This window comes from Ailuropoda melanoleuca, chromosome 11, assembly GCF_002007445.2.
Source record: "Ailuropoda melanoleuca isolate Jingjing chromosome 11, ASM200744v2, whole genome shotgun sequence".
NCBI classification, from domain to species: domain Eukaryota; kingdom Metazoa; phylum Chordata; class Mammalia; order Carnivora; family Ursidae; genus Ailuropoda; species Ailuropoda melanoleuca.
In genome coordinates this window covers 23,637,673-23,648,440 of record NC_048228.1, presented here as the reverse complement: position 1 = coordinate 23,648,440, position 10,768 = coordinate 23,637,673, and the positions used below count along the sequence as shown (strand labels likewise).

The following is a 10,768-nucleotide window of genomic DNA, read 5'->3' as shown; positions in this document are numbered from 1 at the left end:
GTAAAGTACTAGCCATGTGAGCATATAGCTATGTTAGACATTAATACCCTCTGTTCTAAAAGAAATATGGGAAAGCAAAGTCAAAAGTCCTCCCATAAATGTGCCAGTTTGGCTGATAGGAAAAGAACTGGGAAATGCAGTTTCACCAAGGTAGCCGGAGTAAAGGTTCCTTTTCATCAAAATGTTGAGGGGGGGAGAGGAATGGGGGGGCACACAGAACTGCCAGAGAATATTTTCTGGAAGCCAAAAGGAGATTAAATGACAACTCATACATCTCCCTGTTTAAGTGTTACAACTAATTCGAATCCCATTTTCTCCTTCATGTTAATTATCTGGACTCCCGGAGTCTTTTGGAGCTCAGCTCCAGGTGTCCTGGAGATTAGGAGCTGGAGAAGATGGGAATTTGGGGAATAATAACTAGTAGGAACTGTTCACTAGAAGGGCCGAGGGTAGGTGGCTATGTTTGGTATTTTTCGGTAACCCTCTCCTGTGGAAACACTTTCTAACGAAATCACCAGCGCTTTGCTCTGTTTCTGCGTCCTCCTCGTGGCTTGCGGGTGTTGACTGATTATCCTCAGCATTGTTGCAAATCTTGAGATGGGCTGAACTTAAAGGGGGCTTTACGAGGCGAGAAAACATTCACCCAAGTTTATTTAGAGCTTTGTCTGGGAAGGAGGTTGACATTTCCACGTGAAGTCTGTCTTTACCGGGGTGGGGAGGGAGAGCGGGGAGGGAGGTTGGGAAGCAGGGGCACTCGGGAGGGGTGAAGTAACCCTGGGAAGACGTTCCTTCTTCTTTGACAGGTTCGGCGATGTTCCAGGCAAAGGCATCTCTGTCGCCGGGAGGTCTTTTCGAAATCATGTGGGGGCTGCTATTACATATGCAGCCGCCTCTTTGGGTGCCCAGTCCGGGATGTGGTGGGTGCGGCGCGGGAGAAACGCCGCCGCCCGCCGCCCCCTTCCTTCGGATGTTGAGGCGGGTTGTTCGTGTGAACTCGAGCGAACGACTGGAGGTTGGCTGTTGCAGGTTCACTCCTTCAGGATGTGGGTTTCAGGGGGCGTTTTGATGTGATTTAATTCCGACCGTGAAACAATTGCTAGGGGCTGGCTGGATTGCTGTTGGTTTTTCCCCTCTTGGTGGCTTTGGTTGGTTTGGGTTTAGTTTGGGAGCGAACAGAGACTTGTTTTATATCAACACTTCCCTCAGTGCCGGGCGCCGTCGCCGGCGCTGCGCGTGGGGGACCAGGCGCCCACCCCGAGCCGGAACCGAGGAGGGGGGAGCGGAGACGGGCCTCGCAGTCCGCAGGGTAAACGGGGCCCAGCCCCCCGCGGGTGCGGGCAGGGGAACTAGGAGAATGACCTCCACCCCCTGCAGAGACCCCTCCCCCCGGCGATTTTGCTGCCAAGTCGACTCGGCTACAGACACTCAAGTGAGTCCTTAATTACAGGGAGGAGAGAAAAGTGCGGTGCCCTTCAGAGCCCTCTCCGCCCCCTCGGTCCTAACCCCCCGCCCAGACTCCGGGTCTTCCCCTTTGTGTGGCCTGGACTCTCCTCCAGCTACAACTTTGGTGGGATCCCAAAGGAAGGAGGTGGCGGGGGCCTACGCAAGAGGATGCTGGAGGACAGAGCAAGAAGGCTGAAGAACTAGCAAAACGAATAATGTTGATTGCAGAGACGGACAGAACTCCGGCACCCTCCATTTCCCACCCCAGCTTCGCCAGGAGACTAAAGCTGTGGGCACCTTCGGTTAACGGACTTCACAGACAAGAGAAGGGGGGAGGTAAATGGCAGTTTGTGTCCCAGGGGTTCTTCCGCCTCTTCTTGTCTCCTAAGACAAACAAACTCAACCCCCTACTCGCCGAGGTAACAGAACTCCTAGCACCGTGAAAATGTCGTTCCCAAATTCCGCCGCGTGCAGACGCCGGGCTTCCGCGGGGCCGGCGCCCGTCGGCATCCTCAGCTCTGCACAGACAGCCTCGCGGGGTTGCCCACGGAGCCCTCCGGTGGCTTCTCCCGCGCTCGCGCGGGTGCGGGCGGAGCTCGGCGCCCGCAGCTGGCTGATTGGGGGCCCGAGGCGCGCCCGTTCAGGGGGCTGCGTCCTCCCACGGCCGGCGAAGGAGGGCCACATCCCATCCCATCTGGGACCAGCCGATTCTCTGTCAACCGGGAAGCGAGGGCTCCCATCCCGGGGCCTCCCAGAGCGAGAGGAGTCCAGCCGGGGTGATTGCGGACAGGAACCGTGGGACGAGGGGCGCGTTCGGAGGGGCAGAATGGGCCAGAAAGAGCCCCGCCACCCATCCTCACGGCTGGGCTCCGCGACGGGAACCCCTGTCAACCCTCCCTCCCCCAGCCACGGGGACCCCGGCTTCCGAGCCGGCGCTGCGTCTGGAAGGCGGAATCCCTAGAATGGAGTGGAATGCATGTGCGACCTTGGATAAATCTGCAGGCCACGGGGCAGCTCGCCTAATGGGCTGGACGTAAAATTCCTTTCCCTCCTGTCTGAAAACTTTTCTCAGGAGCCTTAACTTGGCGTGGGGACCGGCCTCCGGCCGCCGGCGGATCGCAGGGACGCGGCGGCCCGCCCCTTCGACCCCTCCTTCCGCAGCTGGTTCCCCCTCACCCGCTCTCGGGCCGGGGACGCGCGCGGGGCGGCCGCGCCTTATATCCTCGGAGGGCGGCGCCTGCGCAGGGCCCTGCTCGGCGGCGTGGCCTTTGAAGTCCAGGCGGCTGCAGCTTTCATCCTTTCTTTTTTCCCTTGCAGGCCCCTTTGTGTGACTAAATTTGGCAAGAATATGGATCCGAGCCAGTGTTTCCACGTGTGCTCCCAGCTCCCAGCTGAGAAGGCCAAGGGTTCTCTTCCGGGTAAGGAGACAGGGAGAAAGATCAAAGAGTTTGGGGAGCTGGATCTGAAATGCGAATTGAAAATAAAAATCAAGCCTGGACACATTCCAGTTTCTAAAGCAAAACCAACCCTTAGCAGAGGCCGTCTCGCTATGACTCTCTTTCTCCTTCTGCTCTTTTTTACTCTTCTCTCCCTTTCTTTCCCGCAACCATTCTTGAGCATGGAATAAAATAAAGAGGACATAGGGAAACACTTAGTTCCTCCAGATTTTGTCTTGCAGTAATTTTATTAGGGAAAGTATCTTGTTCATAATTACTGTTATGTGAAGCCGAATTTCTTGAGCCATAAATATTGTCTTATTTCAGTATGCTTCACACTTTCTTTTGTAGCCGCATTTGGGAAGAGAACGTTGACACACGCGTGTGTGTTCACTGCGTATAGTGCTGCTTTTGCTACGCGCGATGTGGTGCACCGCATATTTTCTCCCGCAGAAGTCAGATCCTGCAAAACCAGCGTTAATATTATTTGTTATCAAAGCACTCACTATCTGGTGTCTATGGTTTGAAATCCTCTTATTGACAGAATTCTGAAATCTTTTCCTACAGGCGCCTGGCTAGAAATTTTGTCTTTATAGTTTAGAAAACCACAAGGCCCCTTCGGAATCCATTTCTAGAGCAGTATTCTGTTGTTTCACAAGCAACCGATATGAAGACACCGCTTTGAAATAGTGTAATGCAGAGTCGGAAATCCTGGGTCTGAGGTGGGCTCTGCCGCTCCTGTCATGCTGCGCTGACCTCGGGCAAGCCATTTAAACTCTCCCAGACTCAGTTTCCTTTCTGCAGAATGGGTGTAATAGTGGTCTCCTTGACAAGATTGTTGTAAGAATTCAGTGAGATAATGCATGTGAAAGTATGTACAAATGTAAGGTATTATTAGTCCGTGAAACAAAGGTGATTCTGCAGGAGACCTGTAAGTGGCAAAACAAAACTTCCGAGGCACTAGGAACTCTACCACAGGAGTAAATGGGGATGATTCCACACACGCACACGTGCTACGACCATCACCAGGTCTGCAACAGTTGTGTCAGAAATCATATCTTAGCATTTGTTAGCCCTAGAGTCTGATGAGAAAAAAAACATACCAGGGAGAGAAGGAATGTGCCTTAATTCTGCCTCATGCTTATGATGGGCTCTTTCTTTCTTTTTTTTTTTTTTTTAAGATTTTATTTCTTTGAGAGAGAGAGAGACAGACAGAGAGATTGAGAGAACAAGTGGGGAGAGGGGCAGAGGGAGAAGCAGACTCCCTGTGGAGACTGACCTGAGACTTGATCCCAGGACTCTGGAATCCTGACCTGAGCCGAAGGCAGATGCTTAACTGACTGAGCCACCCAGGCACCCTTATGGTGGGATCTTAAAGAACAGATAAATGAATGTAGAAAAATGACACTGAAAATAGAATATTATTTTGTGAGGCATTTGACGCAGCTTGTAATAACAGCCTTAGTAGTAGGATGAGAACCTGAGAACCCTATGAAAGGGTTAACATGTAGTGTATACAGATAAAACACTCAAACAACAACAATGTTAACACAGCAGGGAGTGACTAGAAAGGTGTGTAAGGAGTTTCTTGGGACTGTAAATACCATCAGAATTTATGTTTCAGAATAGAATGCTATTACATATCTCAGGCTGAGGCATCTCAAGTTTACAAGGCAATAAAGGTTATGGCTAGGGCTGGGTGTGAAGTGACGGGGCTGCCACATGTGTAGCATTTTGGACATTGAGCTGAGGTGCTTCATGTGTGATCCTTTCTAACTTAAGGTAACTCCTTGGATGGAGTCATTTCCTGGGCTCCACCTCCCGGTATAAGCTTTTCAGTGAGACCTGTGTACAAAGTGGTGAAAGCAGGAGTAGGGGGTAGTTTCCAGGGTTCTGGTGCAGTCTCCTTCTACTGTGGCCCAAGGCTGCCCAGGTAGCCTTCCTGAGACGCTCCATCTCTTTTGGCTGCCTCCTGCTAGCAGCAACACTCAGATTTTACAGATGGTGTTGAAGGGACTCTATAGCAATGGGGGGGCACTTAGGGAGTACCTTCTATTTTTAATTTATCTTTCCTGAGATGCCCCAGGTTAGAAGTGAAGGCTGATCAAGTTCACTGTCAACTTCAGTCCTTCCTTTCACCCTTCTTTATAGATGCAGCCATTTTGAAATTTATTTTCGGCTGGAAAAAGAACATGGACCAAGGCAGTGAGGGTTTTGTCTTGTTTTGGAGGGCAGCGGGGAGGGCCTGAAAATACTCAAAACTTGGGGTCCTCTGTGGGAGAAAATAAACTTTCCAAATGGGGAGGTATGGTTAAAGGATTTTCCTTACTTTTATAAACCTATTTCCTCAGTGGACGTGATAACAAGGTGTTTCTTGAATTGAGGTAAATTCACCTCATCAGACGGATGGCCTGTGTAGCCTGCTCAGGCCTCCTGGACTGTAGAAGCAGGGCCCTGGGCTCTGTCAGCATTGAGCCAGAGTCTAATCCCTGGTCTGAGGCGAGAAGCCAAAGCTACAACCTTCTTGCCTGAAGGCAAGGGCAGTACCAACAGAGCCATATGGAGATTAATGCAGAACAAGGTCGTTAGTCTTGTTGTTGATCCAGTTACTCACAGCACAGATTTGTGTAAATGTCTGCTACAGTGGGGGCAGTCTGTCTTTGATTGAGTGTAATCTATACATTTTGGTGCTCCAGGGAAGTACCTGACTGACAGGAACGACATCCAAAGCCCAGAAAACACATCTACACAGGCACAATGAAGCACGTTGAGCAATTTTCCAGGGAGTTTCATCAAAGTAAATAAACCAACCTGGAGGGTCAGGATGGAGCTTCCTTTTTGTCATGATATGACTTTTAGGGGTCCTTGTGATTGATTTGTATTTGTTTCCATTTGAAACTGTGTCCCTACTTTAAACCTTCATTTGCCTCAGAGGAGAAGGGACTTGGCCTATGTAACATTTGACCTTGGGGATGCTTTCTTTTTTGAAGTACTTCTGCCCATAAAAACAGACTCATTGAGTGGAGTTATCCAGGCTAACATATACAGTTATCCAAGACACAACTTCTAGTTCTTACCTCTGTCTTGCATGCGCAGTTATGCTTAAACCGAGAATTAGCAATTATGGGAGTAATTCAGAAGGTAGGCAGAGCCAATGCAAATAGTTTAGGCTACAAAATTGTCATTTGGCTCAACTGAACACTTTTCTCTGGTAGAAATAAAGCTAATTTGCCTGATCTGAGTTTGATTTAAAGGTCCTACAATCCCACTCTGCCAATTACAGATCTCAAGTCCACTTGCCTTAGGTTAAATTGGCAGAAAGCAAGGGGCAGAGATAAATGACGGTGCTATGAAGTTAGACAATGATTTCTGACTGCTAGTTCAGATAACTGTACGGAATCCCAAATATAGTTTGTGGCTTGAATTATCCAGACATTTGACCTTTGCTGTTCAAATTCTCTGAATAATTTTTAGATTATTTTACTTTACATTGCAGGAACAGCAAATCTCCAGGGGCTGAGTCACACAGACCTTGTAAGATCTCTCATGTACGACTTCAGCAGCCTCCAGCTGGTGTCTGGCTTCCATTCTTGCTGGGTTCCATGCATACCCCACAACAGTCCACGCATCATGAGGCAGTCAAAGTCATCCTCGAACAGTTCCTAGTGTGGGGAGGAGGCTTCCAAGTTGCTATGTGGACTGGTTCCTGGCTTCCTCTCCTACTCCTCTTCACGGCTCTCCAGCACCTGGCTTTCCTGCTGTTCCTCCAGTGTGTAAAGTGCACGTGCTCTCTCTCTCTCTCTCACACACACACACACACACACACACACACACACACCGCAGTCCTTTATTTGCTGCTGACTCTGCCCAGAAACTCCTGGCTGGGTAGATATTCATAGGACTCATTCTTCATGTCCCTGCTGAGATGACAGTGCTTTCTCACTGCCACCTCATCCCAGGTCTGGGCACTGTCTATTCTTCTACAGGTTTATCTTTCCTCACCTGTCACTTCCTGACTTTTTTTTTTTTAATACTTATTTATTTGTTACCTTCCTCTCCCTCTAGAGCATAAATTCCACGAGAGTGGGCACTTTGTTTTCTTATATCCCTACTGCCTACAACAGTCCTTGGTGCACAGAAAATCTACGAGAAACATGTCGAATAATGAATTAATACAGCTTTTGAACCCTCGGTTTCCTTAAATGTAATGCTTCCTTTGTGGAAGATTACATATATTTGCTATAAAATGCCCTGGTGCACTGAGTAGGTAGTAACTATAGCTGTGGAGACCAGCACTGCCAATAGAAACACAGTGCAAGTCCCATAGGTCATTTTAAATTAAGAAGCTGGAAAGGGAAAGGTTAAATTAATTGTAATAATCTATTTTATTTAACCCAAATACCCAAAATATTACCATTTTAACATGTAATCATTATAAAAACTTATTAATGGAAGGTTTCACGTTCTGTATTTGATATTAACTCTTTGAAATTTGGTGTTTTGTTTATTTACAGCACTGGCAGTGCAGACCAGCCCCAATTTGAGGGCCCAGCAGCACGTGTGGCTAAGGGCCACCATATTAGACTCTGTAGCCGTATTTCGCTCAACTCTTTAGTGGCGAGAGTTTGTTTGATTCATCTTGGTAGCCCCCTTGCTACCATAGTACCTTGCACAATTCCCTTACCATGGTAGGCGATGAAAAATGCATCAAAGAGTATCATAACTATATGTTGTTATATACCATTTTTCATGGCAAATACAGATTTTCAACTTTACTGGAGAGTGAAATAAGGCTGAACTAGCTGGAGATTGTAATTGTCACTCTAAATACATTGTAATAGTGCTTTGCACATAAGAGGGGTTCAACAAATAGTTGTGGTTCGAGTGTATTGTTGAATTGTTTCTTTCAGTGTGTTTTCACATTCTACATAGTGGATTTACCACTGAACTTTAGGAAATAGAGAAGCTGAAGATTCCTTGAAGCAGATCTTCTTGAATAACTCTCTCCTCCCTGGCCAAGCTGCTCGGCTCAGAGTTCCCTACAAGTCACCTAAGATCACAGGCTTCTCAGGAGATAGATAACAGGGAGAGCTCCCACTCCCACCCCGACTTCATTGTCAGCTACACTTCCTCAACTGCTTTTCAACCACTCATGGGCCAGGTACGAAATCTCTGTCTTCAGCCTGGAGCTTTCAACCAAAATACCTTAATGAGGACTTAGTCTTAAGCAGATGCTTTACAGCTGCAGAATCATTTCACCCATTTCAGAGATTTAAACCCTGATGCAATAAAGAAAGTAAACTGAAATTATTTTGCCAGCGAGGAGATCACCAAAAATATATTTAACGGGATGCCTGGGTGGCTCAATCAGTTAAGCCTCTACCTTCAGCTCAGGTCACGAACCCAGGGCCCTGGAATCGCTCCTGCATCAAGCTCCTTGCTCAACCGAGAGCCAGCTTCTCCCTCTGCCTGCCACTCCCCACCTTCGGCTCTCTCTCTGTCTCACTCTTTCTCTCTGACAGATGATTGGATAAAATCTTTTTTTTTTTTTTTAAAGAATTTATTTGTTTATTTGACAGAGAGAGGACAAGTAGGGGGAATGGCAGGCAGAGCAGACAGAGGGAGAAGCAGGTTCCCCACCCAGTAAGGAGCCCGATGTGGGACTTGATCCCAGAACCCTGGGATCATGACCTGAGGGGAAGGCGGATGCTTAACTGGCTGAGCCACCCAGGTGTCCCTGGTTAAAAAATTCACTCTTAAAAAAATAAATAAATAAAAATATATTCAAAAGACTGTCAATGAGATGTTCATTGAGGTGAAAGGTCTGGTCATTTAAACTAGGGGCTTTATTAAATACATTCTAAAAAGCCATACAGTGGTGCACAATGCAGATATGAAATGAAATCATATAATTATTTTTATTCACTGGAAGAAAAGATATTAGTGCTATGTAGAAAAAAGTGGGAAAAGCAGATTATAAAAGAGCAAATACAGTCCTGCCTCATTAAAAAACAAATCCTCATCTCCATAGCATTTATTAGCATGTAAGCTCTATGAGGGCAAGGGCACTGTCTTGTTTACTACAGTTTACCCTGTACCTAGAACAACTCCTGCCACAAAGTGGTCACTCAGTCAATATCTTTCAATATATGTAGAAAGATAGACACTAAAATGTGGATAGTAGTTTTCTCTGGGTAGTGGAGGCTTGGGTGGTTTTTAGTTTCAACTTTGGGCTTTTAAAAACATTTATATGCAATGAATCAACATTAAAGGACGAAGATAAAAAATGTTAACATGTAATATGATAAAAAAAAGATTTAAGAAATAAAAGAGCTGGTGCTAGGAAATTTTAACAATAGTAACAGCAACAACCAAAAGAAATTAATAAATCACCAAGGAAAAGAAGAGGATGAGGCACTAGTGGCAGTGTTGGAGCCAATGCATCACAGCAGACACAATTTCAGGGCCCACTGAAATTGTGGGCATGGAGAAGTTAATACAAAGGGGCTCTGACCATTTTTAGCAATTTATAAAAAAGGCAGGGGGCTTTTGGGATGCCTGGGTGATGCAGTCAGTGGGTTAACTGTCCTACTCTTGGTTTCAGTACAGGTGGTGATCTCAGGGTTGTGATCTCAAGGTCGTGAGATTGAGCTGCACATCAGACTCTTTGCTCAGCACGGAGTCCCTCTCCTTCTCCCTTTCCCCCTCCCTCCAATGCTCAGGTGTGTTCTCTCTCTCAAATCTTAAAAAAAATTTTTTTTAAAAAAGACTTTTTAATTTTAAGGCAAAGTTTAAACACAGTGAAATGCACAGGTCCCAAGTGTATAAGTCAACAATTTTTAAAAACATTTCATTACATGCATTACAGAATGAGTATCACTTCCGTTCACTAAAGGAACACTGTATTGAATGCAACTTGCAAGTACTTTTTAGAAACGTCTTTATTGTAAGTTTTGATACATACATACACCTGTGAAACAGTCACTCCAATCAAAATACAGAACATTTCAATTACCCTGGAAGTTCCCCTAGAGAATGAACTTATTTTGAAGCAACTTTTTCAGCTACACTTTCGGTGAAATGTCATGTGCTGTTAGATTGTTCTTTTCTTACCCGCTGCTTTGGTTATGTCCCTTAAGGTTTCTGTGGTTTAATTTTTCCATCTGAAAAACCTGTCAGATTAAAATATGCCTTTCCAGAAAACGTGCTAGTAATGTACTTTATCGGAAGAGCAGAAATGGAACTCATAGTATTGGGTTAGCTATTGAAGAGTTGAATTGGAACACCAACCAAGTAAATTCAGTGAAATATTTGTATTGTAAATTTTTTTCAGTGTTGTAGATGAAGTGATGTCTGTGGTCTCAACAAACCTCAGGAGAGGTCTTGGTTGCTACAGACAGGGATGTTTGGGGGGGAGGAGCCACAGGGGGTAAACTGAGAAGGAAGTGATGGGTGATTTCCCTAGACAGCTGCATCCCAGAGACTGGGGAATGTGAGGATCTTTGGTGGGTGTAGAAACACAGGAGAGCAACACAGAGGATATGTGCATGCCTCCAGCACATGCCTCCTGGGCTTTTCACATTCTTCTGGGCTCATCTGATGCAGTCTACTGCATACATACAGTTGAATACAGCAAACAGGAGGGGCTTCTGGCTGTAGCACAAAATTGTACTCAATGTGGAAAAAAAAAAAACAACAACACAACATTTCCTGGATTTCTCTTATGGGAAGTGCTAAAAAATACAGACGGGATGTAGTCTGATGTTTTTTCCCCTAATTGTGAAATAGTTGACGTTCTTGTCTTTTCTCTGTCTCTCTGTCTCTTTGCCTCTAACATGAAGACAAACCAGGACTTCCAGGAAGGGGAAAATTTAACCAACTTAAATATG

General features: G+C 46.3%; 1 long non-coding RNA gene across 1 annotated transcript in view; it reads left to right on the top strand.

Moving 5' to 3' along the window:
* Nucleotides 1-733: 733 nt before the first annotated feature.
* LOC117804455 overlaps nucleotides 734-10,768 on the top strand; it is a 35,861-nt gene continuing 25,826 nt past the window's right edge. Inside the window, exons 1-2 of the long non-coding RNA XR_004628925.1 lie at nucleotides 734-1,429; nucleotides 2,761-2,861. This is a non-coding gene — a long non-coding RNA (uncharacterized LOC117804455). The remainder of the gene's footprint in view (nucleotides 1,430-2,760; nucleotides 2,862-10,768) is intronic.